The sequence below is a fragment of the Physeter macrocephalus genome, chromosome 20, assembly GCF_002837175.3.
Source record: "Physeter macrocephalus isolate SW-GA chromosome 20, ASM283717v5, whole genome shotgun sequence".
Classification (NCBI taxonomy): Eukaryota; Metazoa; Chordata; class Mammalia; order Artiodactyla; family Physeteridae; genus Physeter; species Physeter macrocephalus.
In genome coordinates, this window is record NC_041233.1 from 87,020,185 (window position 1) to 87,043,630 (window position 23,446).

The 23,446-nt window shown below is 41.8% G+C and overlaps 1 protein-coding gene across 5 annotated transcripts in view; it reads left to right on the plus strand.

Annotated features, from left to right (window-relative positions):
• Positions 1 to 23,446, plus strand: part of SLC20A2 (solute carrier family 20 member 2) — a 107,395-nt gene that overhangs the window by 8,552 nt on the left and 75,397 nt on the right. For 2 of the 5 annotated variants that reach the window (XM_028481019.2, XM_028481022.2), the window contains exon 1: positions 11,679 to 11,790. The exons of 2 other annotated variants lie outside the window; for them this stretch is intronic. The gene's annotated coding sequence lies outside the window, so the exon portion shown is untranslated. Of the gene's footprint in view, positions 1 to 11,678; positions 11,791 to 13,335; positions 13,449 to 23,446 lie in introns of those variants that run through there. One more of the 5 variants, XM_024131364.3, reaches the window with a different exon arrangement.

Consider the following 23,446-nt stretch of genomic DNA (forward strand, 5'->3'; position numbering starts at 1 on the left):
TTCATTGCAGCTCTATTTACAATAGTCAGGACATGGAAGCAACCTAAGTGTCCATCGACAGATGAATGGATTAAGAAGATGTGGTGGGCTTCCCTGGTGGCGTAGTGGTTGAGAGTCCGCCTGCTGATGCAAGGGATACAGGTTCGTGCCCCGGTCCGGGAAGATCCCACGTGCCGCGGAGCGGCTGGGCCCGTGAGCCATGGCTGCTGAGCCTGCGCGTCCGGAGCCTGTGCTCCACAACAGGAGAGAATAGACTTGAGGACACGGGGAGGGGGAACGGTAAGCTGGGATGAAGTGAGAGAGTGACATGGAGTTATAAATACTACCAAATGGAAAATAGCTAGCTAGTGGGAAGCAGCCGCATAGCATGGGGAGATCAGCTCGGTGCTTTGTGACCACCTAGAGGGGTGGGCTAGGGAGTGTGGGAGGGAGACGCAAGAGGGAGGAGATATGGGGATATATGTATATGTATAGCTGATTCACTTTGTTATAAAGCAGAAACTAACACACCATTGTAAAGCAATTATACTCCAATAAAGATGTTAAAAAATAATAATAATACAGGAGGGAGGAAATAGGTATGGATGAAACAAGTTGACAGAAAAAAAGAAAGAAAATTAGTTTGTGGGTTAGAGCTAAGATGGTTAACTGACATAAGTAAATTTGATTGTTTTGAGCTCTTAGTTTTGCTTACTAAGTCAGTTGACCTAATCAATACTTTTCTCCTCTGGAGAGTGTGGAAACCATTGTTCTCAATCAAGTTTTACCCAGCAGAGAGAAACAGAAACAAAAGAACAGGTTTAAAAATTTAATTTAATATAGTGAAATTCCAGAAACCATTTGTCGTTTTAAAATATTTCCTTTCCCAGAGGTTTCTTTTACTTTATTCTTTTTTTTTTTTTGTTGCCTTTCTACCCTACCTATTTATCACCTGGTCTCAACTTTTACATTTTTCCTCATTTGTCCAGAATTTCTTGTTTGGTGTCTTTGCATTTTGCCTCCTTCCTTCCTTTTTCTATGACTCAGTCTCCCATTGAAAATGCTGTCTGTCCCTTGGGCATGCCTCCTTCCTCGCCGGCCCCGCCGTTCTTTCTTGTCCCCTCTTGTAGGTCAGTTCCTGTCCTCTCACCCCTGCCTGGTTCCTCCTCGCCTCTGCTCACTTCTGTCACCTCCCGTTGGTGACGACCTCTCCTCCACCACCTCCATCTGCTTCTGTCTGTAGAGCTCGCTGATCTGTCGCGGCTTCACTGAGCTCTGATTCCTGCTCAGCCCTACACTTAGGCCGCTTTCTTCCTGTACCTTTTGTGTGCATTTGCTCCATGAGCTCTTTTTCTATTTTCCTTGTCCCTGGGTGGCAGGTATTACTAGACGGATTTGTTGCCTGCATTTGCATAGAACACAGGTCCTTGCTGTGTATTTCCTGGGTAGCCAGGATGAATCCATTATTATTAACTTTTCTTGGAACATTGAGCTTCCTGTGTTTTCTGCTCCTAAGAATTAGATTGGTATTCTAGAAGACTAATATTACTTTAAAGAGAGGAAAGTCTATGATTTTAACATATGATTTTAACATTTTTAACTCTTTATTCAAGAGTTCGTGCCATTTCACTTCACTGCCTTGTCTTGAAAAATTAAAGAAGGCAGACATCCAAAGCAGGTTTGGGGGTAGGGGTGGGTGGAGGATGAGAAGAGAAAGATAAATACCACAAAAGGACTCGCAGTCAATTTCTATAACTGGAAGGAAAATGGAAACCACAAACCGCAGACTCTAAGATTTAGTAGGTAAAAGGTCCCCTAAAAGAATAAAAAGTATCAGTAATTCTGTTAAATAATCTGAGTACTAAGTCATCTGTATTTTTATACGTTCCTTGAAGTTCCGGGACTTTAATAACAAAACAGAAACTTAATCTTGTAAATATTCATTTTATTTTGAGAGACTTGATGTCTCCTTAAGTATTAACCTGTGTCATTTTGTAATTACACAGTACCAGTCTCCAAATGTCATGAATAACCAACCCTGTTAGTTTTTTGTGTGGGAAAACGTATAAATTGTGTGGTCTTGCCCCTCTGGACTCTGGAGTCATGTTGTAATGAAAAGGTAGCTTTTTGGCAAAATCTTAACGTTCTGCTGTTGATGGTTTACATTATCGTATATTTTTCCTTCATTCTTGCATGCACTGTGAGTGTCGTGCTGTCCTGTAATTTCGTTTTGTGCAGTGAACTACTAGAGGTGGACTAATGTGAGTGCGGATGCAGCTTTATTAAACGTGAAAAAGAAAAACCCTATATACCACATAATGTAGTGTCTAAATGCTATGTTAAGAACAGCCCTACAGATTCAAGCTGATCATATTGAATCTCCTTTCTGCCTGCGTCTGCCCTCCTTGAGGTAGTGGTTGGCAGGGATCTTGAAGCTGGTTCTGTAATGTTCACCACCCATGAGCAGCTAGCAGAATCAACATCAGAACCACCGTTAAGTACTAACAAGAAATGCATGCAGATGTGCTAAATACAGGACTGTGTTCTGGGATTACAGAGATGAGCAAGGTGTGAGCCGTTCTCTCTGGAGGCTCATCACTGAGTAGGGAATGTTGATAAGTGAACAACTGCAACACAGTAGGGCAGATGCAAAAATATACGTAAGTAGCTGCTGTCATAGGAAGAGATTAATTGGGAGAGTCAGAAAGTAGAGGTCAAAAACCTCAAAAAGTCAGATATAATGTGTAGGTAACGGGGGATGTGCGTGTGTGTGTGTGTGTGTGTTGCAATTATGAAGTAATTGCTGGTTTCTCCTTATTACCTGTGTGAACTGGGCAAGTTACTGAAAGCACTCAGGCTCAGTGTCTTCACTTTGAAATGGTGATAATTGTCTAGTTATGTTACACGGATTAAATGAGGTAATATATACGAGGTGCCAGTATGGTCCATTATTCAGTTATTGTTTAAAAATTGGAGAAGGAAACACCCGGTAGAGAACATGGCAGATGAACATACTCTTACTATGTAGGTAATGTTGCTGCCCCACATGCTTGGAATTCCCATTTCAAATTTGCTTTTATAGCTTTTAGGAAAACGTAACCTTACTAAAAACCTTGTAGTCAATGCCCTCCTTTTTTTTAACCAAAAGAAGTGTATTTCGCTTAGTCTCCTTGCCAGGTGTAGTTCTCAGTGACGGTGACTTCTTCCCATACATCACGTCCATTCTCAAATTTAAAATTTGCTGCAGTTAAGCATATTTGACAGAAATATGCCACAGGTTTTAAAGTGTTTTAGCTAGAATGACATCACTGGGCTAGGTCTCCATAACAACTGCTCTCAGGAAAATCAGAATAAGATTTATTGGATACAGACACTTTGAAGTGTGTTATAAAATTGGTCTTTGTAGAGTTGTAATCACAACACTAGGTTATATATACGAACCTAAATTTAGTTCCTGGATTATATCTATGTTTTTGTTATTTTAAAAGCTGTTTAAATTAACTTCTTTTAACAGAACCAAACTGAACAGTCTGCATTTTCTAGTGTAGTAGAAAAAATTGACACAGTGATTTAATATTATTTTGCTTATATTATAGCTGATTAATTTCTTTAAAACCTGGATCTATGTCCTAGACCATAGGATAAACCAGGCCGGGGAAACTTTTCACTTGAAACAAATGATTCTTCTGTTCTGGGTTGTTGAGTGTTGTTATAAAAGTCCACTAATTCATAGCATGATTAGACTTGTCTGTTCTGTCGTGATTTTGTGTATTATAAGTGTTGTATTTGGGATAATTTTTAAATATCAGTGTTGGGATAGAACTACCAGCCCAGAATTTTGATCAAAATATATGTCTTGTCTAAAGCATCTTTAAAGTTCCTTATTTACAGTCAAGGGATTTAAATCAGTTTAGTTTGTATTTTATGGCTGGTGTTAATTTGTATTGATGTTACATTCATTTCCATGGCAAGGGAGACTTGGTGCATTAATATTCCAAAGTTTAGTTTAAGCTGGCTGTGATCAGACAAGTGGCTTTCACTTGTATTCTCTAGAAGATTCTCCACAGCAGTCCTGTGGGCATGTTAACACGTTTAATCACCCTAATGAATGTCTAGTTAGCAGAGGGCTTTGGGACATCACAGCAGATGGTGTAGAACGAGCTGAGGTGTTGGTTTTGTCTTTCAGTGCTCCATACTATATACTTTGTGAAATGAAATTTTCTTCTGATAGTGTTTTATTTTTTCTTGGATTTTTGTATATTATTATTATTGATAACAACAACAATTACCATTATGGAGCCTCAGTAGGGCCAGGCTCTTGACATACGTCGAACTCTTTGCTACTAGTCAGGTAATTTTCTAATAAAATTTGGGGTTATGAAATACATTTATGTCATATACATTTATGTATTATGTGCAATATGTGTTTATATTGATAAATAAATAGGCAGATAAATGTTCGGGCAGTTCCGCAGATGCGTAGGTTTGTGGTGAGCGTTACGTCTCCCCGCTGTGCAAGTGAGGGTGTTGAGGGAGGTTTTTGAGCTGCCCGCGGTCACACGGACAGTAAATGATGAAATCAGGATTGCACTCCAGGTCTGATGAAATCCCATGCTTTCAATCACTTTTCTGTTCTGCCTTTAAAATATTTCCCCTTGAAAAAGTAAAGTTTAGCTGTTTCATAAATGCATCTTATTTTGAGCTAAGGTCTCTATTAATTCTATGCTGTACAGCTACTTTTTCCCCAAAATAAAACAACTGTGTTCTTGACCGTGGGAGTAATGAGACTCAATGTTAAAAGTAACCAATGCTTTAGTGGAAAAACAAAACCAGATACTATGGAAAAGTATAAAGGAGGTGGTGAAAATCACTAGGTATGTGGTTTGATGTATGGTTGGTCTTCCAGACTTTCTGGTGTATAAATACATATATGTATATTTTTAAAGCAAAAATAGATTCATAACATGCATGTTGTTTAGTAATTCTTCTTTCATTTATTATATATTGGCCATCATTCCACAGCATTATATGTTTACATCTTCATGAAAATTTTTCTTTTTCATTTTTTTAAAAATAATCTTTTTATTTTAGAACAGTTTTGGGTCTATGGAAAATTGCAGAGCTGGCTCAAAGAGTTCCCTGTTTTCGCTGATCATTAACATCTTACCTTAGTGTGGTGTGTTTGTCAGAACTAATGAGCCAGTATTGATACATCGTTATTAACCGAAGTCCATGCTTCCTCAGATTTCCTTTTTTTTTTTTCTTTGCGGTACGCGGGCGTCTCACTGTTGCGCCCTCTCCCGTTGCGGAGCACAGGCTCCGGGCGCGCCGGCTCAGCCGCTCCGCGGCACGTGGGATCCTCCCGGACCGGGGCACGAACCCGTGTCCCCTGCATCGGCAGGCGGACTCTCAACCACTGTGCCACCAGGGAAGCCCTCCTTAGCTTTTTTACCTCCTGTCTTTTTGTGTTCCAGGATCCCGTCCAGGATTCCATACTTCAGTCCTCAGGGCTCCTTCGGCTCTCCGTGCCTGTGATAGTTTCTTATAGACTTTTCTTGTTTTTTATGACTTGGACAGTTTGGGGGGCATACTAGTCAGCTGTTGTAGAGTGCCCCCAACAGGGCTTTGGCCGATGTTCTTCTCATGGTTCGACTGGGGTTGTGTGTTTGGGGGAGAGAGACTCCTGGGGCCAAGAGCCGTTTTCATCCCATCGTTTCAAGGGTGCCTGCTGTCTGTGTGACGTTGACCTTGGTATCCTGACTGAGGCGGCGCTTGTCAGGTGTCTGTACTGCAAAGTTACTCTCTCTTTCTCCCCGTTGCATCTGTGCTCTTGGGAAGAAGGCAGCACCCACGTCAGGAGTCGGGGGCCATGCTCCACCTGTTTGGGTCAGGGCAGGGGACCTACCTATGCAGTGTTTGGAATTCTGCAGCACAGGAGCTTTGTCTGTTCTCCCCGGGTATTCATTTATCCAGTCGTTTACTTATATCATTGTAGACCAATGGGTATTTATACTTGTGTTATAATCTGACACAACACTACTGTATTGCTCAAATTGTTCCAGCTTTGGCCATCCGGAGAGCTTTCAGCTGGTTCCTGTCTCCCTTTGCCATACCCTGTTATTGTGGGTTAATGTCTCCCTTTTTTTTACATAGCTGCTTGGTATTCCATTGTAAGAGTACACCATAATATATTTAATCCCTCTTTAATGATAATTTAGGTATCAGATTTCTCACCATTATAAACAAGCCCTGTGATGAACAGTCTTCAAAAACTGTATTTATGAAAATATTCTTTGATCATTCAGGAAAAGTTGCAGTGTTAAAAGGACTGCCCATTTTACATTTTAGGTGTCCCTGACTCTTTCTTAAGGATATTTAAGCAGATTTCTGAGGAGTGAACACTTCCACCTGACCTGGGAAAACAGTGGTGTGTTTATCACTGTAGTTGCCTCCCTTCTTTTTGCTTTTTTTCATGTGATCAGGGCTGCTGGTGCAGGTGGCACCAGTGGTCCCAAAAGCTGCTTTGAGAATTAATCTCCGTGTCCCTATCACCCAGCTTTATCTGTCAGCTTGTGGCCAATCTTGTTTAAAACTGCCACCCACTACCCCCCCGCGACGCCCCCCCTTATTATTTGCATTGAATTTATGGATGGAGTGATAAAGGGCAGAAAGTTTCCTTTTGCTTTTTCTAAGCCATACTGAAGCCAACCTTAACTGCATTATTGTATTTAAAACTATTTTATTGCAAATAAATAATCATCTTGCTAGCCCCTGTTGTTCATTGTATGAGGATTCTGGTTTTATTCTAACCTCATTCAGACTATCCTGCCTGGCATTTGAGGAGATTGCAAGCTTTCCCTTTTCTTTCATGACTAGGCTTTGTGACAGTCAATCAGCTTTATTTCCCCCCATCCTGAGTGCCTTATTTGTATTATTTCCGAATTTTGGCTCCCTCTTATCTACCTGTTTTCATTCAGCGAGCACCTTTTAAAGAGAAGAAATCAATGTTACTCTTCTTCCCATTTCTATGCAAAAGTTTAAAAGATAAATAAAAAATAACCACAGTTTCAAATACATCTCTGGTCAAGTGCATTCAGTTATCCAGGGCTGATGTGCGTTGTGGATTTAAGTTCTTGGAAGACACACTGTTCAGCAGGTATGCTGTGGGCATATTTAAGATTTTACATCTGTAGTATTTCACCTACTCTACCTATATTAAGCTACTTTTTAAACGCTTCTTGATACAATAATCATCCTCTTTGCTTTGAGATGGTCTTAACTTTGACATCATTGCTACTTGCCAGCTGTGTGACCTTGATTGAATTTCTTACCTTTCTGTTTACTCATCTGAAAAGTGAGGCTGTTTAGCAGCCACCACCTCACTGGACTGAGTGTTGAGTTGAATGAGATCAGCTGTAGTGCCTGGTGCGTGATAAATGCTCAGTAAATATTATTCGTCATCTTTTCCTCTCCAGCCATCTGGTATTTCTCCCCTTACTTGTTTATACCTTCACTTAGATGAAGAAAAACGGTTTATTGTAAGTAAGTCACCACCTTCATGTTTCCCTCAAACTTGTTTTAAACCTTTTGTTTTGAAATGGTTACAGATTCACAGGAAGTTGTAAAAATACAGAGTTCCCGTGTATCCTTCACCCAGTTTCCCACAGAGGCAACTAGTACCAGAGCAAAAGCGGAATATAGACCTCGGTACAATCCACAGAGCTTATTCAGATTTCTCCAGTTTTACATGCGCTGTGTGTGTGGGCGTGTGTATGTATATGTGGGGTGTGTGTGTGTGACTGTGGGTGTGTATGTATATGTGGGGTGTGTGTGTTGTGTGACTGTGGGTGTGTGACTGTGTGGGTGTGTATGTATATGTGGTGTGTGTGTGACTGTGGGTGTGTATGTATATGTGGTGTGTGTGTGACTGTGGGTGTGTATGTATATGTGGTGGGTGTGTGACTGTGGGTGTGTATGTATATGTGGTGGGTGGGTGTGACTGTGTGGGTGTGTGTATATGTGGTGTGTGTGTGACTGTGGGTGTGTGTGTATATGTGGTGTGTGTGACTGTGGGTGTGTGTGTATATGTGGGACTATGTGGGTGTGTATGTATATGTGGGGGGTGTGTGTGTGACTATGTGGGTGTGTATGTATATGTGGGGGGTGTGTGTGTGACTATGTGGGTGTGTATGTATATGTGGGGGGTGTGTGTGTGACTATGTGGGTGTGTATGTATATGGGGTGTGGGTGTGGGTGTGACTGTGGGTGTGTATGTATATGTGGGGGGGGTGTGCGTGACTATGTGAGTGTGTATGTATATGTGGGGGGGGTGACTGTGGGGTGTGTGTGTGTGTGATTATGTGGGTGCATATGTATATGTGGGGGGTGTGTGTGTGACTATGTGGGTGTGTATGTATATGTGGGGGGTGTGTGTGTGTGTGTGTGCAGTTCCATCGTGTGTACATCTGTGTAACCACCACCACAGCCAGGACACACAACTGACCCATCAACTCAAGGCCTCTTCCTGCTGCCTCTTTATAACCTTCCCTCTACCCACCAACCCCCTTGGTAACCACTGATGTGTTCTCCAGCTTTATAATTTCGTCATTTTGAGACTCTTATATAAATGGAATCATGCAGCCTATGACCTTTTGAGATTGGCTTTTTTAACTCGGCATAATGCCCCGAGATCCCTCCACACTGTTGCGTGTATCAATAGTTTGTTTCCTTTTATTGCTGAGTACTGGCATGGTATGGATGTATCAAGTTTAACCTTTTGTCTTTTGGAAGGACATTTGGGTGGTTTCCAGTTTGGGGCTGTTACAGATAAAGCTGTTGTGAGCATTTGTATACAGGTGTTTTGTGTGGACCTGAGTTTTCATTTCACTAGGGTAAATGCTTAGGAGTGCAATTCCTGGATCAAAACTCCTTTGATGGACCGTTGTAAGCTTCTTTGAAAATATATGCTAATGCCGTCCACACTTGTAGATAGATAGATATATATATATATATATTAAGGCAATTATTTGTTAATACCAGCCATTATAAATGATATAAATAATACATATTGTCCTTTGTTTTAAACAATCTTTCTGTATAAATTGCGGCATGCGTCCAAAGTATAGAATTCTGTCTCTTTTGTACTGTAATGTAATATGTACTAAATAAATATTTCATTTTGTTAATGAATCCCCTTTCATACTTTATTAAAATTTTTCTTGGGCATATAATTGTTCTCAGATACTAAATTTGAATGGGGGAGATAGTTCATGCAATGGTTTTTCTTTTTATCAATTTTCTGCAATGTGGTAGAGCTGAATTTTTTAAAATACTTAGATTAGCACAAAAAACCAGGAAGTCCATTAATTGACTAATGTCTGGCAAAATTTCAGATAATCGGTAGAATAGTGCTGGCACTTTTGCTTTCCAACATAATGTTTGGCATCCTAAGATGTTTCATAAAATCATTGTCTCGAAAGTTTATAATAAATGATAAGTTATTATTCAGGTGAAGCTACAAATACTCTTTCAACATGTGAAGGGTCCTTAATTGTGGTAGCCATGGATTTGCATAACTTTATTTAATTTGGGCATCAAAAGTCCACATAAGGACGATATGAATTATAGACGGTGGACAGGGTCAGCTGGTTGATCGGTTTAGGCTTTCCCAAATGTAGCCTTAAAATAACCGATAAAGAAAAAGCTCTTTGTAAAAGTTTGGGAGAAAGGAAGGAAGAGGATGAACTGTAAAAAGCAGTGGTTCTTAACTCTGTCTGAATTATCTAGTTAGCTTTAAAAACGAAACAAGTACCTACACCCAGGCCAGTTAACTTAGAATCTCTGGAAGTGGCGCCCAGGCAGTGGTATTTTTTAAAAATGCTTCCGGTAATTCTGATGTTTAGCCAAGGTTGAGAACCCCTGAACCAACAGGAATGGCATCTCTGCTCATATGTCTTCACCTTAGAATTTGCTAGTGTTTGTGCTTCATGCATCCATCTCCTGCGTATTGGACTAATTTGGATTCCGCATACCTTTTATTTACGGCTCTGCTGAGGTGCGTATTTTCCTAAGGGGGAAAATAATCACACTTGTGATTGTGGACACATTTAATCTACAAAACACAGCTTTACTCTGTATTACGGAAGAGTGCCTGTGACATGGAATCAAGTACCCCAAACAGTGACTTTTCAGAATCACTGAAAAGTCAAAAAGGAAGTTAGATTTCGTCCAAGGTATACTGTGGGTGGGAACCTTTTGGAGAAATTAGGCATTTAGAAAACCTGCCTGGGACTTCCCTGGCGGTGTAGTGGTTAAGATTACACGCTTCCATTGCGCGGGGCACGGGTTCAATCCCTGGTCCGGGAACTAAAACCCTGCATGCCTGTGGGGTGCAGCCAAAGAAAAAGAAAACCTGCCTGGAGTGTTGGGATGAGAGAGCTGACTCTATTTATAGATCCTATTGTCAGCTTTATTGAGTTTCTTTTCTTTTTAAAATTTATTACTTTGCCAAAGCAGCATTTGCTTGTAACAAGTGAAAGTATACAAAGATGAACAAAGCAAAAAAGAATTCATCCCCCACCCATGTTCACAGATGTGAATTCTTCCTCACTTTTTCCTGTATTCAGAAAAGTATGGTTAAGGATGTAAGGTTTGTCGGGTTTTTTTGCTTTTTAAGTAGGATCATACTCAATATATTATTCTGAAACTTGCTTTTCCTCCTTAATATATCATGGATATTTCTCCAGGTCAGTAGATCATCTCTAACTCTTGTTTCCAAAAAATGAATTAAAATTTTCAATATACCATAATTTATTCAACCATTTCCCTGCAGATGGATATTTAGGATGTTTCTTCCCACACACTCTTTTTTGTCACTACAAACAGTGATGCAACACGTATCTTTGTATGTATAACTGTAGGTGCTTGTGCTTTTGTGTCTAAAGTATTATTAAAACCTGTGGTTTGGTTTTGGGCAGATTTCTTAGTTTCTGGATATCTTCCCTAATAGAATTAGTGAGTTAAGGTCAGTTGAAGTCCAGTTAATTGGCTTCTTCTGGGTATTAAGTTGGGCATTAGATAGGAGAATCAATTATTTTAGAAATGGATCTGAATGAATTCTAGTGACCACAGGTGTTTTTCGTAGGTCCTAGAATTCCTAAGGTTTCACCTTAAACAGACCAATGGATGGGGCTTCTGGGGGTCCAAGAATCATCTGATATTGATTGCAAAACTGTGTACATTTTGTGGCTTTCATCAGATTTTCAACAGGGCTGTTGCCTCAAGGAAGGCTGACATCAACCTAGGAGAGATGACTAGTACCACACATAGCGGACTGGAGTCAGAATAATCTGAATAGGTTGTGGTAATGTTCCAAAACCAGCAAGATGAAGTAGCCCCAGGAGGAACCATCTGCAGGAGTTGAGGCCTGCCCCACATGCACCTGAGACAAAAGCGAGCTATGAGTTTATTTGGCCACAGGCTTCTGTGAGCCTCTCTGTGATGCGGCTGCTGAAAATAGACGTGAGACCACACCTGGAGAATGTGTTTACTCCTGTGACCCATGCTTAGGTGAGACATTAGCAGGGGAGGGAGACCGGTGGTGGGCTGAGCATTGAAGTCACGGGAGGAACCACCAGAGGAGGAGTTGGCTTGTCGGAGCAGGAGAGCGTGTTGAAGAGCGACGTGCGTTAGGGACTGGCAGGAGCGGGAGGTGGTGTGGAGAGCTTGTGCGTGTGGGTCCACAAGTGCTCAGTGAATATCTGAAGGAGTGGACATCACAAGGCAAAGGACTGTGACCTGCTCTGAGCTCTGGTGAGAGTTCTCCAGTGATGGGATGGGTGCCCTGGAGAGTAATGACTTCAAGCCTATGATGGGGGACCAGGACAGGGGCTGTAGATGGAATTCCTGCTCTAAGTGAAAGGTTGTACCATAGGACTTCAAAACCCTTTTAATTGGATTGTCATATTTCTTCTCTCAGGTGCCTGAATTCCAAAACAGGAGAAAATTCTAGGAAAATATTGTAGGCTCTTTTAAAGTACTTTTATAGAGGAGATGGTTTTAACTCGAAGGCTACATGATTGCCAGTACAGGTGTTTCAAAGGTGCTGAAATATAACAGGTTTTTTTGTTTGTTTGTTTGTTTGTTTTGCGGTACGCGGGCCTCTCGCTGTTGTGGCCTCTCCCGTTGCGGAGCACAGGCTCCGGACGCGCAGGCTCAGCGGCCATGGCTCACGGGCCCAGCCGCTCCGTGGCGTGTGGGATCTTCCCGGACCGGGGCACGAACCCGTGTCCCCCGCATCGGCAGGCGGATTCTCAACCACTGCGCCACCAGGGAAGCCCTATAACAGGTTTTTATCTGAAACTTGCAGCGCATAAGTTATTCCACTGTTAAACCTGAAGTAACTAGTCTAGGCCTGTAGTGTGTGGTTTAAGACTTTATTTTTGTTTCTTTAGAGAGGAGAAAAGCCACTTTCTTTTCATGCTGTAAAAAAGGAAATTTCACCACTTCCTGGCTTCATTGTGGCCTCCGGAAACATAGGACACTATCTTCATTAGGCTAATTGTTCTGAATCCTGACTCAGATGATAATAACACTGTCTGGAATTTGTGTCTTGCTTGTTATCTGCACAGGCCTGCACCCAAGTCTGCATACTGCCCTGTGAAGATGTAGCTCTGATATTTCACTTGGGTGAGACACAGATATCTCTTAGCGCCCCTCAGTAATTGAAACAATATAAAAATCCTTTAGGTTGTGGAAATGGATAAATACTGTCTTTTTCTTTTTTTTTAAATTATAAAGCTTTAAAAAAACAAAAAACCCTGTATCTCACACTAGTGGTCTTAGAACAGCTTGCGGGCTGCTGCCACTTCCGACCATGGGTTCCATTTCTTTTTATGGCGCCAGAGAGGTTTAGGTTAGGGCTTAAGGAGATGGGCTCCACCACTTGCTGGCTCTGGGACCTGATCTCCCAAGTCTGTTTCCTTGTAGAGGGAAGGTAACGATAGCACTTATACCCCGAGAGAAGCACTTAGCATGGTGCCCGGCTCATGGAGAGGACTCCCTAAACATTCTACTGCTATGTCTTCTGCTGTCCCCTCTTGAGCTCCTTTCTATTTTTTTCCTGATATAGCAGATAGTGCCACTGATATGTCTTGTACTGTCTGGAACACAGCATGTCCAAAACTAATTTGTGTGTTCCCTCCCCTCCCCCTTCCTCCTCTCATCCTAAATCTACTTCTGCTCTGTCCTGTCTCCTCTCCACCCTCCAGAGGTGCCGGGGGCACCGCAGGCTCTGGAGGATTGAATTCCTGCTCCACCACTTAATGCCACATGACCTTGGACAAGCGCCTTAATGTCTCTAAATCTCAGTTTCTTCGGTGATGAACCTGATTGCAATCTGTCTTCTAGAATTGGGAAGATTCCCTGAGAGGAGTACACGTTAAGTGCTTAGTGTCGTTCCTGACACTTACGTAAGTGCACAATACATGTTTATCGCTAACAATTCTAAAGCTAGAAGTGGTGGTGTCAGCCTGAATCCCTCTTCCTTCCCCTCACCTGGGAGTCATCAATGCTATTGATTCCACCTCAAAAATCTCTCTCTCCTCTTTCTATTCACTGCTTTTAGGTCAGGGTTTCTTCACGTGAGTCCACTGCTCAAAGAGGTTCATAATCCCCTGAAATTATGTGTTTATTTTTTGACATAGGTGCCTTTTTCTTGAGGAGAAGGCATCTAACCTTTATCATTGACTTTCACACAGGCCAGTGACCCAGGAAAGGTTACTACTACTAACTACTGGCTTAGACTCTTACCTCTCGACTGTATTCGGTAACCTGTCCATTGACATTCCTCCCCTGGTCTCTGTGCCTCTGATCTACTCTTCACACTGTTGCCCAGTTATTATTATTATTTTTTAGTGTTCTTACACCCCCATCCTGTGCATACAGTTGTGTTGATTCCCTGTTGCCTGTAGTGGCTGTTCTCACCCCAGCCACATAACAGAGTCACACGGGAAGACTGTTAAAAAACACCAATGCCTAGTCCCCATCCTGGACCAATTAATTGATACTAACAAACAACAGACATCAATATTTTGTTTTAAAGCTTCCCAGGAGATTTTAATGTGCAGCCAGAGTTGAGAGCCTCAGGGCTACAAGACAGTGGACCACCGAGTTAGCATGGCACATAGGGACCTCAGCAGTCGACTTTTTCAGCCTAATCTTTTGCCTCTTCCCCCATTCACATCCTGTCACTTACACTCCGGGCACATAGTTTTTGCTATTCTCAGAACATGCTCTGAGCTTTTGCCTGGACTGATTGCTCTGCCTCAAATGCCTTTCGCTCTTTCTCTGCCTGGTCATTTCCGTCGCGGACCCTCCCCAAGTCCCAAAGACAGTTGCAACCCTCCTTTTGTGCAAACTTCTGTTATAGGCCTTACACTGTACTACAATTATTTCTGTCTGTCTTCCATACCACACTGAACTCCTAGAAGGTAAGATCCTTGTTTATTTCACCTTTCTCATGCTTGGCACCAGCTTAACAAGTTCCCTGAAAGTCTGATGAATAAGTAAATGAGAGGGGAAAGCAGCCTCCTCTGGGGAATCAGAAAGTCTATGGGGTTGGAGAGTGTAAGTAAATATGCTGTACCAGATGTGGTGAGGAAGGCTCGGCAGAAGTTCATCCTCTACTGTTGCTTTTTTGTACCTTTATAAAAAGCAAAGATCGAAGTATATGAGTTTCTCACCTGGGACTAGGAAAGTCGAGACCAGCTTTGACAATAGCTCCAAACATTGTTGAGCGTAAAGTCATGTCATATTTGGCTCCTAAGATGGTACAGAGGTTTCTGAATGAGAGATGAAGAATCAGCCACTCCGATGATGGCAGCTGTTTATTTTGCCCAGTGGATTATCCTAACTTAGTTACTGATTTAAAGATACCCTTATATGGATGGTTCTCCAGGCATTATATGTTTCTAATTTTGATCTCATCTCTGACCCTTAAGTTTTAGCTGCCGTCTTCTCTTGGCTGTTGTTAATACTTTTTTTCTCAGTGTGTCTCAGAATTGTCCAACACATTCTAAAGAATCGTAACTTAAATGTGATTGAGTCCTCCTTTTCTTCAGGGTCCAGTATTAAATTTTGAAAGAGATTACTTTAGTGAATGATCTCAGAGAGATTCTTTTGGATATTGTTCGGGGTTTTCTCTTAATTATTTTTCCTGTACACTGGCCTACCACTACACTCTTAGGAGAAGATATGGCTTATTTAACACTTTTACACAAAGCACAGTAAGTACTAGTCTGACATCATGATTTGCATGTTTTTCTGATAGGCTGTGTATGAACAACTAGAATACCCTTTGTCTAACGGCTGTTTATTATCCTATAATCCAATATCATATCTTAAGAGTTGAATAATAACAAGAATTTTCTTATTCAAAATCAAAGTGTTAGTTGGAATTTATTAATATGCTACTCTTTTACGTGTCCATCATCTTATTTAAAAAGAGGGGTTTTTTTTTTTACTTTTTAAAATTGAAGTATAGTTGTACAATGTTTTATAAGTTACAGGTCTACCGTGTAGTGATTCACAATTTTTAAAGGTTATGCTTCATTTATGGTTATTATAAAATATTGGCTGTTTTCCGCATGTTAAGCCTTAAAGAAATCTGGATTTATCAAGAACTCCTCCTTTCAATGTTGCTGACATGAAAGGATCTTAATTAGTGAAACTAAAAAGAATAATTTTTAGTTATTTTTTAGGAACATTTTTTTAAAAACAGATCCGACTCAAAGAACTGGGAAATGCACCCTTTCCTGGCAATTAGAGAGACAGGAAGAGAATGTCAAGAAAAAAGAAGAAACCGAGTCTTACAATGTGAGCACTAAGGTCTAAAATGGCTAATTGTCTCCTGTTTCACAGTCTACAATCAACCCCAGTACCCCGGTACCGTTTGTCCACGCTTCTTTTTGTGAACCAGGGTCTGTGTAAAGGAACTGGTCTCTGTGTTTCTGAGAATGGCCTCTTGGATTATTATAATTTCTGGGCTATTACAGTTTTAAGAGCTGAGTTGTTAATCCTTCTGTTTTTTTGTTTATTGCTGATATTCTGAAAAATGAGCCCTCATTGGAGCACTTTTTAAAATGAAATATACAGTACTTAAGAGCTAGAATCATGTACATTTATCTCAAGAGACTAGGCTCTGTCCCCCTATTGAAACCAGCCACCTACTGGATTCTTGTAGCCAAGTGAAGTTAGAATCTCCTATGAATATTTCAGCTCTTCTAATTTGAGGTTGATTTTGAACTGCTTACCCCCGAAGTGACCACTTCTCAGTGTGTCTGGTTGAGAACAGACCGCATCCATTTACAACAAAACTGTTAAAAGTTAGAAAGCATATCCTTGATTTCCCAACTGTTTTGGTAAACTGGTACCAAGTGTCGTGTTTTCCCACACACTTAGGCATCTTACGAATGCTCGGCAACTTGAGAATGCAACACAGGAGCCATGAGAACTTACTTGAAATTATTATTAGTAAAACTGGCAGCCTTGGGCTGCTATTATGAGGGTCCTTTCAGTTTTACCCTGCAAGTTTCCTGTAAAAACCCAGAGCCCCAAAGTAGATTCTCTGCTATGTACAGGTGGTTCAAACAGGAATTCCCCTTCATCATTATTTTACATAGGTAAAATAAATATATTTTTAAAAAAATCCATGCCAAGTACTGTTCTGAGTGTTGTATGTCCATTGACTCATTTTTACAACAGTCTGTTAGCTTGCCTGTGGTTGCTAAGCTAGTAGGTAGTGAAGCTGGGATTCGAATGAACCCAGCAGCACGGCTCTATTAAAGAGTTCACCTACAGCCCTCTTTTAGTCCTTACCCTGAAAGAGATTGTAGGAGCTGTTGAAGTTGGCTTAATTGCTTGTGAAACAGCGTGGCTGAAATAACAGAAATGAATACTGAGTGCAAATGTGCCAGAAGGTTTTGGAGGTTAATAGCTTGTTGCCTGATTCTTAATAGTTTTCCTCTAATTGGATGGAGTCAGCTGAGAAGTGGGCATTTACGATTAGCAGTTCAGCATAACTTGTTAATTCACATTCTGTTCACCAGTGCGGAATTGACAGTACAGTTTGATCTGTGGTGGGTGAAATTTTTTACTGCTGCATTACCTATGAAAAAGAGGTTTCGAAACAAATAGTGTAAGATTGCAGGAAATTTTTACTTATTTCAACACAGCAGAATATTTTCAAATACTTTTAGCAGTATATATTTTTTTAGTATAATCTGTATTTTCATCTTAAAAACAGAGGGAACTCAGTTTAATATTTGTTAATAGGTTCAAGTAATAAAACTGCATTTAAGAGTGTTTTCAGTTTGGATATATAACTACTTGAAGCCAAATTAGACTAGAATTAGTAAGATTTCATTAACCTACCTTTTGAATTATGTGGCTTTAAGTCTACTTTTTTCCCCCTGAAATCTCAAATTACAGTACATTTAAGGTTTCTTGTTTTAGATTAGCTTGAATACTAATAAATTATAGAGGTTCCGATTGTACTTAATGAGCCTATGCTTATTTTTCCAATGAAAGTACATTTATTACATGAGACATTAGTACAGCTTTGTTTGAACCTGGCAGCCGTGCTGTGTCTGTCTAGCAGTTTAAACCTAGAATCTCACGTGCACAACGGTTGCCCCAAGAGAGAAGGGGAGGGACAGTCTCTGATCTTCTGAGTGGAGGCTAATGTTGAGGCATGGGAAAACATGGCTGACCCTTGTGTTCTAGTACAGTGCCCTGAGAACTTCAGACGAAGGAAAAAATTAAATATATCTAGCACCTTATACATATACGTTCTGTCCTTGGTGATGTAGCTATATCTGTATTTCTGTATTGCTACACATCTGTCTATTGGTCCAGCTATCTATCTATCTTGCTATGTATGCATAAACATGAGTTTGTTTATTTAACAAAATATTTATATATTAAGCACCAGGCACTGTTCTGCATGCTTTACAAATATAAACTCTTTTAATCTTCATAATCACCCTATGAAATTCATATATTGTTATGCCCATTTTAAAGATGATGAAACTGAGACACAGAGAGACTAATTGCCCAGGGTCAACAACTATTAAGTAATGAAACTAGAAGGAACCCGGGCTGTCTTGCTCTGGACTCCATACAATCATTGGACACTTTACAGCATAAACTTGGAGAAATTAAGGAACTTTATTAGTGGTCTAAACAGCTATTAATTGAAGAGCTGAAATCCATCTCCCAGACATACATTCTACAGACATGCATCACAGCCTTCCTTTTTCTCCGTCTTTGCTCATGTTGTTGGTTCTGTATAATGTGCTTTCCACTCCTTTTACTGTTGAAAGCTTATCAGCAGGCAGAGGCTCAATTCACATGCCACTTTCTCCAAGATACCTTTCTTGACTAACCCAACTAGAAGCCTCTTCTTCTTTTCTTAGATTCCTATTGGAAAGGATTTTGACCCTTCGGGATGCTTACTGATGATTACCCTCTTATATGGTAGAAAGTTTATATATATGCTGTCATGTCTTCTATCAGATTATAAGCCTCTTGAAGGTAGAACTGTCACTAACACCATTTTCTGCTGTAGTCTTGGGCAGCCTGCCGTTTGTTCAAATCTTGCAAATGCTTGGGAGTTTCTTAGTGGCAGGAAGCAGTTGTTTAACAAGTGTTTGTTAAATGGATGACCGTTAGGAATGTATGGTGAGGATAAATTTTCCCCAGAGACTTCTAAGATACCTAAAAAATTAACTCTGTTAAAATAAGTATTCAAACAACAGCAGTAATAATGCTGCCTTTATTTTCATAGTCCTGATATAATTATGTTATAAATTATGCAGAATTAGCTGTTTATCAAAGGCTTAAAAAAGAACTGTCTTGAACTTGCTACTATGTGTATATATATTTTTAGCTTGCAAAAAATGCTGAAGAAAAGTGGTTTATTCTTTTTTTTTTTTTTTTTTTGTGGTACGCAGGCCTCTCACTGTTGTGGCCTCTCCTGTTGCGGAGCACAGGCTCCGGACGCGCAGGCTCAGCGGCCATGGCTCACGGGCCCAGCCACTCCGCGGCATGTGGGATCTTCCCGGACCGGGGCACAAACCCGCGTCCCCTGCATCGGCAGGTGGACTCTCAACCACTGCACCACCAGAGAAGCCCAAGTGGTTTATTCTTTTAAGTCAGATTTCTCTGCTCATGTGTGTGTAAGTGGTACTCTTAATCCATTTCTGAAGTATTAAGACAGACTGAAAGGATATGAGCTCTGCCCATGTAATCACTCTGAAGGCTAGGATGGAGAAGTCATTACTTTAGCACAGAGAGTTGTAGCATCGAAGGCCACTTACATTTGTTTCCAATTATAGGATGAAATAAATAGAGCACTTACATTTTAGCAATTTTATCATCAGACCGTATCACTATTTCATTTTAGTTTGATTAACGTGATAGTGGAGATGACAAAGTAAATGTAGTAATCAGAATTGTGGATTTTTTTTAAGCTAGAATTGTGAATTTTTAAGAGTAAGATAGATGTAGATTAGTCTTAAAGGATTTCGTTTGGAAGTAAAGGGATGGACTGTTACAGACCTTTTGAAGATTGTATATTTGTGAGCTTTTGCTATATAACAAGCCACCTAATTCTAGCAGCTGGGAAAAGGAAACCTTCTGTCTCACAGGTCACCCTGGTGGCTCTTCTGGTTGGAGCTAGCCCAGCTGTTCTTTGCAGTTAGCTGGTGGCTTGGCTGGGGCCGCATGGCCTGGGATGGCCTCCTGGCCCGTCGGGCCATCGTCGGGCTGCCCGGGGTGGGGCTTCAGTGGCGGAGGGCCAGTCTGTGCTCCACGTGGTCTCATCCTCAGAAGGCTAGCTCGGAGTCTCCAGGTGGTGGTCTCAGGGCTCCGAAGTGCAGCGGGAGGCGGCAGGCTCCCCTGGGCCCGCGCTTAAGTCTTTACGTGATGTCTGCAGGCCAAGCCCAGGGTCAGTGTGGGCAGGGGCTCCCCCAGGGTGTGGATACAGGGAAGCAGGAACAGATAGGGGGCTATTACTGCACCACCTACCAGATATGAAATCTGTGCATGCTGTTGGTCAGTGGCCCTAAATTCTGATCCAGCCTCAGGCTTGCAGCCTGAGCTGCTCTAATAGAGGAGAACTGAGCAGCCTGTCCAGGCCACAGGGTTTTCAGAGACAGTTGGCAGACCCTGGCTTCCCTGAAATACTTAACAATTGTTTGAAGCCCCTTTCCACTTTTTCTTCTTTGAAGCTTTGAAGTATGAAAGTAGGGAGGCTTTCATCCTCACTCAGTGACATCCCAAACCGACCTTCAGCGAGGACTGCACTGAAGGTGGAAAGGGTGCGACCCTAAAGGCGCAGTGGTTTATGGAGAGCGCGTGCGTGGCCGTGCCTGACCGGGTGCCTGGCCGGCCCGGCGTCCTCATGCTGCCCCTTGCTGTCGCACCATCGCCCCTGTTTTTTGGGTGGCGAGGAAGCAGACTCACAGGCCCCGCTGAGCTGCCTGGGGTCATGCAGCTGGTGGGTGAGGCTGCCTTTTGAACCAGGTCTTACTGACTCCCCAGCTATGGTCCAAAGAAGACTTTCTCCCCGGTGGGCTGGGGTTGTTTTTTTCAGCACGAAGCCTTTGAGTACTTTATGCCACATCCTCTGAAAAACTGGGGACTGTGGTGAGATGTGAATTTTTTCCCCTTCCTACTTTTTTCCTGCCCTGTACCTTCACTAGTTAGGCCAAATAACCAGGTGTAATTTGAAGATGATAAATAACTCAGAGGGGAAACTTTACTGCTGGTTCCAGATGTCATTTTTAAATATTTTGGAATCATCTATCTATGAGTCTTCTAGATTCCAAAATAAAATTCAGAATCCTGAAATATTCTAGGACATATATTTAAAATTTCAGTGGGGGTGGATAAATTAGGAATTTGAGAATAACATGCACACACTACAATATATAAAGTAGATAAACAACAAGGACCTACTATAGAGCACAGGGAACTCTACTCAATATTTTGTAAAAACCTATATGGGAAAAGAATCTGCAAAAGAAATATCTATATGTATATAACTGAATCACTTTGCGGTACACTTGAAACTAACACAAAATTGAAAGTCAACTATACTTCAATAAAAAAATTTCATTGGAAATAACCTTCATTTAAAAATGAAGCTGCCCCCCTCCCTTGTGCTGCCATGGCCCACAGCACATAACTGCATGGCCCTATTTACCAGAACCGTGTATTTGCCAGGTTGGGGCTGGGGGGTTCCGTCCCTCTCACTCAGCCGTGAGCTCCTGGACATAGAGACCTTGTCTTTCCTTTCTGTATCCTCAGCAGCACGTCGCGGAACGGCAACATTCCAGTATTCCGGGAACAGTATTTGTTACATGATTCTATAACTCGATTCCATAACCAGGGAGAAGTGCTTTTCTTCTTTTCATCTCTCCTCCTTTTGGTCTGTTTGTCCTCCTTTAGCCCTTTCTCTTTTCTGAGTCATTTTCTTCCTGTTTGTCTGAGCTCCTCAGCTTTCCATTTCTCCCGCCCTCTCACTGGCGATCTTTATATTCATTACATGTTGAAATGACAGCATCTTGGATGTATTGCGTTAAGTAAAAATGTTATTAAAATTAATTACACCTGTTTATTTTTACTTTCTTAATGTGACTAGAAAATTTTAAATTATAGAGGTAGCTGCTCCGGAGGGTCGTTACCCAGACCAGTCCAGCAACGTGAGTTCGTCAGAACAGTTGTCTTTGTCTGGATTTCATGGGTCTGTCGGACTGAAGAGCCCCTAGGCACCGGCCCCCACGCGCATAGCTCTGCCTCTGCCTCATCCCCGCCACCCACAGCTCATGACAGCCAACGGGAGGCTTTACCTTGCCTTAAAATGAGGCACAGAGATTTTTCTCTGCTGTCACAGGTATGCCTGGAACAAGAGTACAGATGACTCTCACATTCTTTTCACTAATGAAAAGGAAACAGCAGGGTGGCTCGTACATTGGAGGATACACTATTTTCTTTGGAATGTTTTAGTTCTTGCATTTTGGAACAGGTGTGGCCTCTGTTGAAAGCAACAGTGGAGTCATACTGAGCATATCTGACACGGGAAGAACTGGAAAACTGCTTGGTGTCCCCTGCCTTCAGTGTAAGGGATGTGGGTCCATCATCTTGGCCCTCTCCGATGCCAGATCCTATGCATAAGTATTTATGGTGTATTGGCTTTTTTCTTTTTTTCAGTTTAGGCTAGAAATAATGTTTTGGCTTAGAAGCTCTTTGACTGAACTATGACATAATAGGATAAGGATAATTGTGTCAAAAATAGCCTCTTGATGTCCTCCTTTGGCATTAAGAATTCCAGACTACGTCTGCTGTGGATCACTGAGAACTGATCATGTGAATCCGAGGTCGGCCATCTTCGATACGTTCTTTCCTTTTGGCGCTCTAGAGCGGGGGGGCCGCTCCAGGGACTGCAGAGTGGGCATGGTGAGTGCAGGGCAGCTCCCATCTCGCGGGGGGTGAGCGCGTGCTGGCTGTAGCCGCCTGAAGGCTGGGCCTGGGGGTGGAAGCTCAGACTGGCAGCCAGCAGTTTTTGTAAACAACCGGGAGGGGGATTGTGCTGGTGGCTGCCAGCTCATGCCAGTGAAAACCAACCCGTTCGCCACTTTGGGTGGCGTGCCACAGGTGGCCAGTGCCTCATAAGGACACAGCCAGGTCTTATGGGTCCGTGTCACCTGCCTGTACCAGCTGGGGTGTGAGCCTCAGAGCCCAGACCTGGGATTTGGGAGCGGAGCAGAATAAATCTGTTGAAGTCTAAACTGACATATGACATTTTAAAATTGGGAAAACAAACAGCTCTGAAAAGATTTGTAGGATCGTAGCTGAATAGTTAACATGGAAAACATGTCATAGAGAGGTTAGGAGCAGGGTTCGAATAATCCCGTGTTGATTCAGTGAGAAGCGTTGGACAAGGCATCGAATTTCCCTGTTTACCCATCTGTTTAAAAAACAGAATGGGAAAATGACGTCTCCCAGGGATGTTTGGAGATTTGATCGATGTTCGTAGTGTGCCTGGATAGCTCTCATAAAGTGTCCGGTAAGGGCCAAATATGTCATAAGAACTTAAATATCTACACCAACTAGTCTGAACCATCTTGAGGAGATAAGCAGTTCTGTGTCTTTGATCCAAGTTGTACTTGTTAAGGCAGTTTGTATTTTTCAAAGAAAGTTCCGTGTTACTTCTAGTTTTCTTTTGAATATCAGCTATGTACTTGGGGTCTTTAACTGTCAACTTGAGCTTCAACATGACTTATAGGTGGTCTGTCACCTATAAAGGACAATTTACCAGTTCCAGACAGCCAGGCAGTTAAATACACTTCAGCATGCTTCTTGCTAAGGACGATGCCTTTTGCAAATATTTGAGATATTTGTTCTC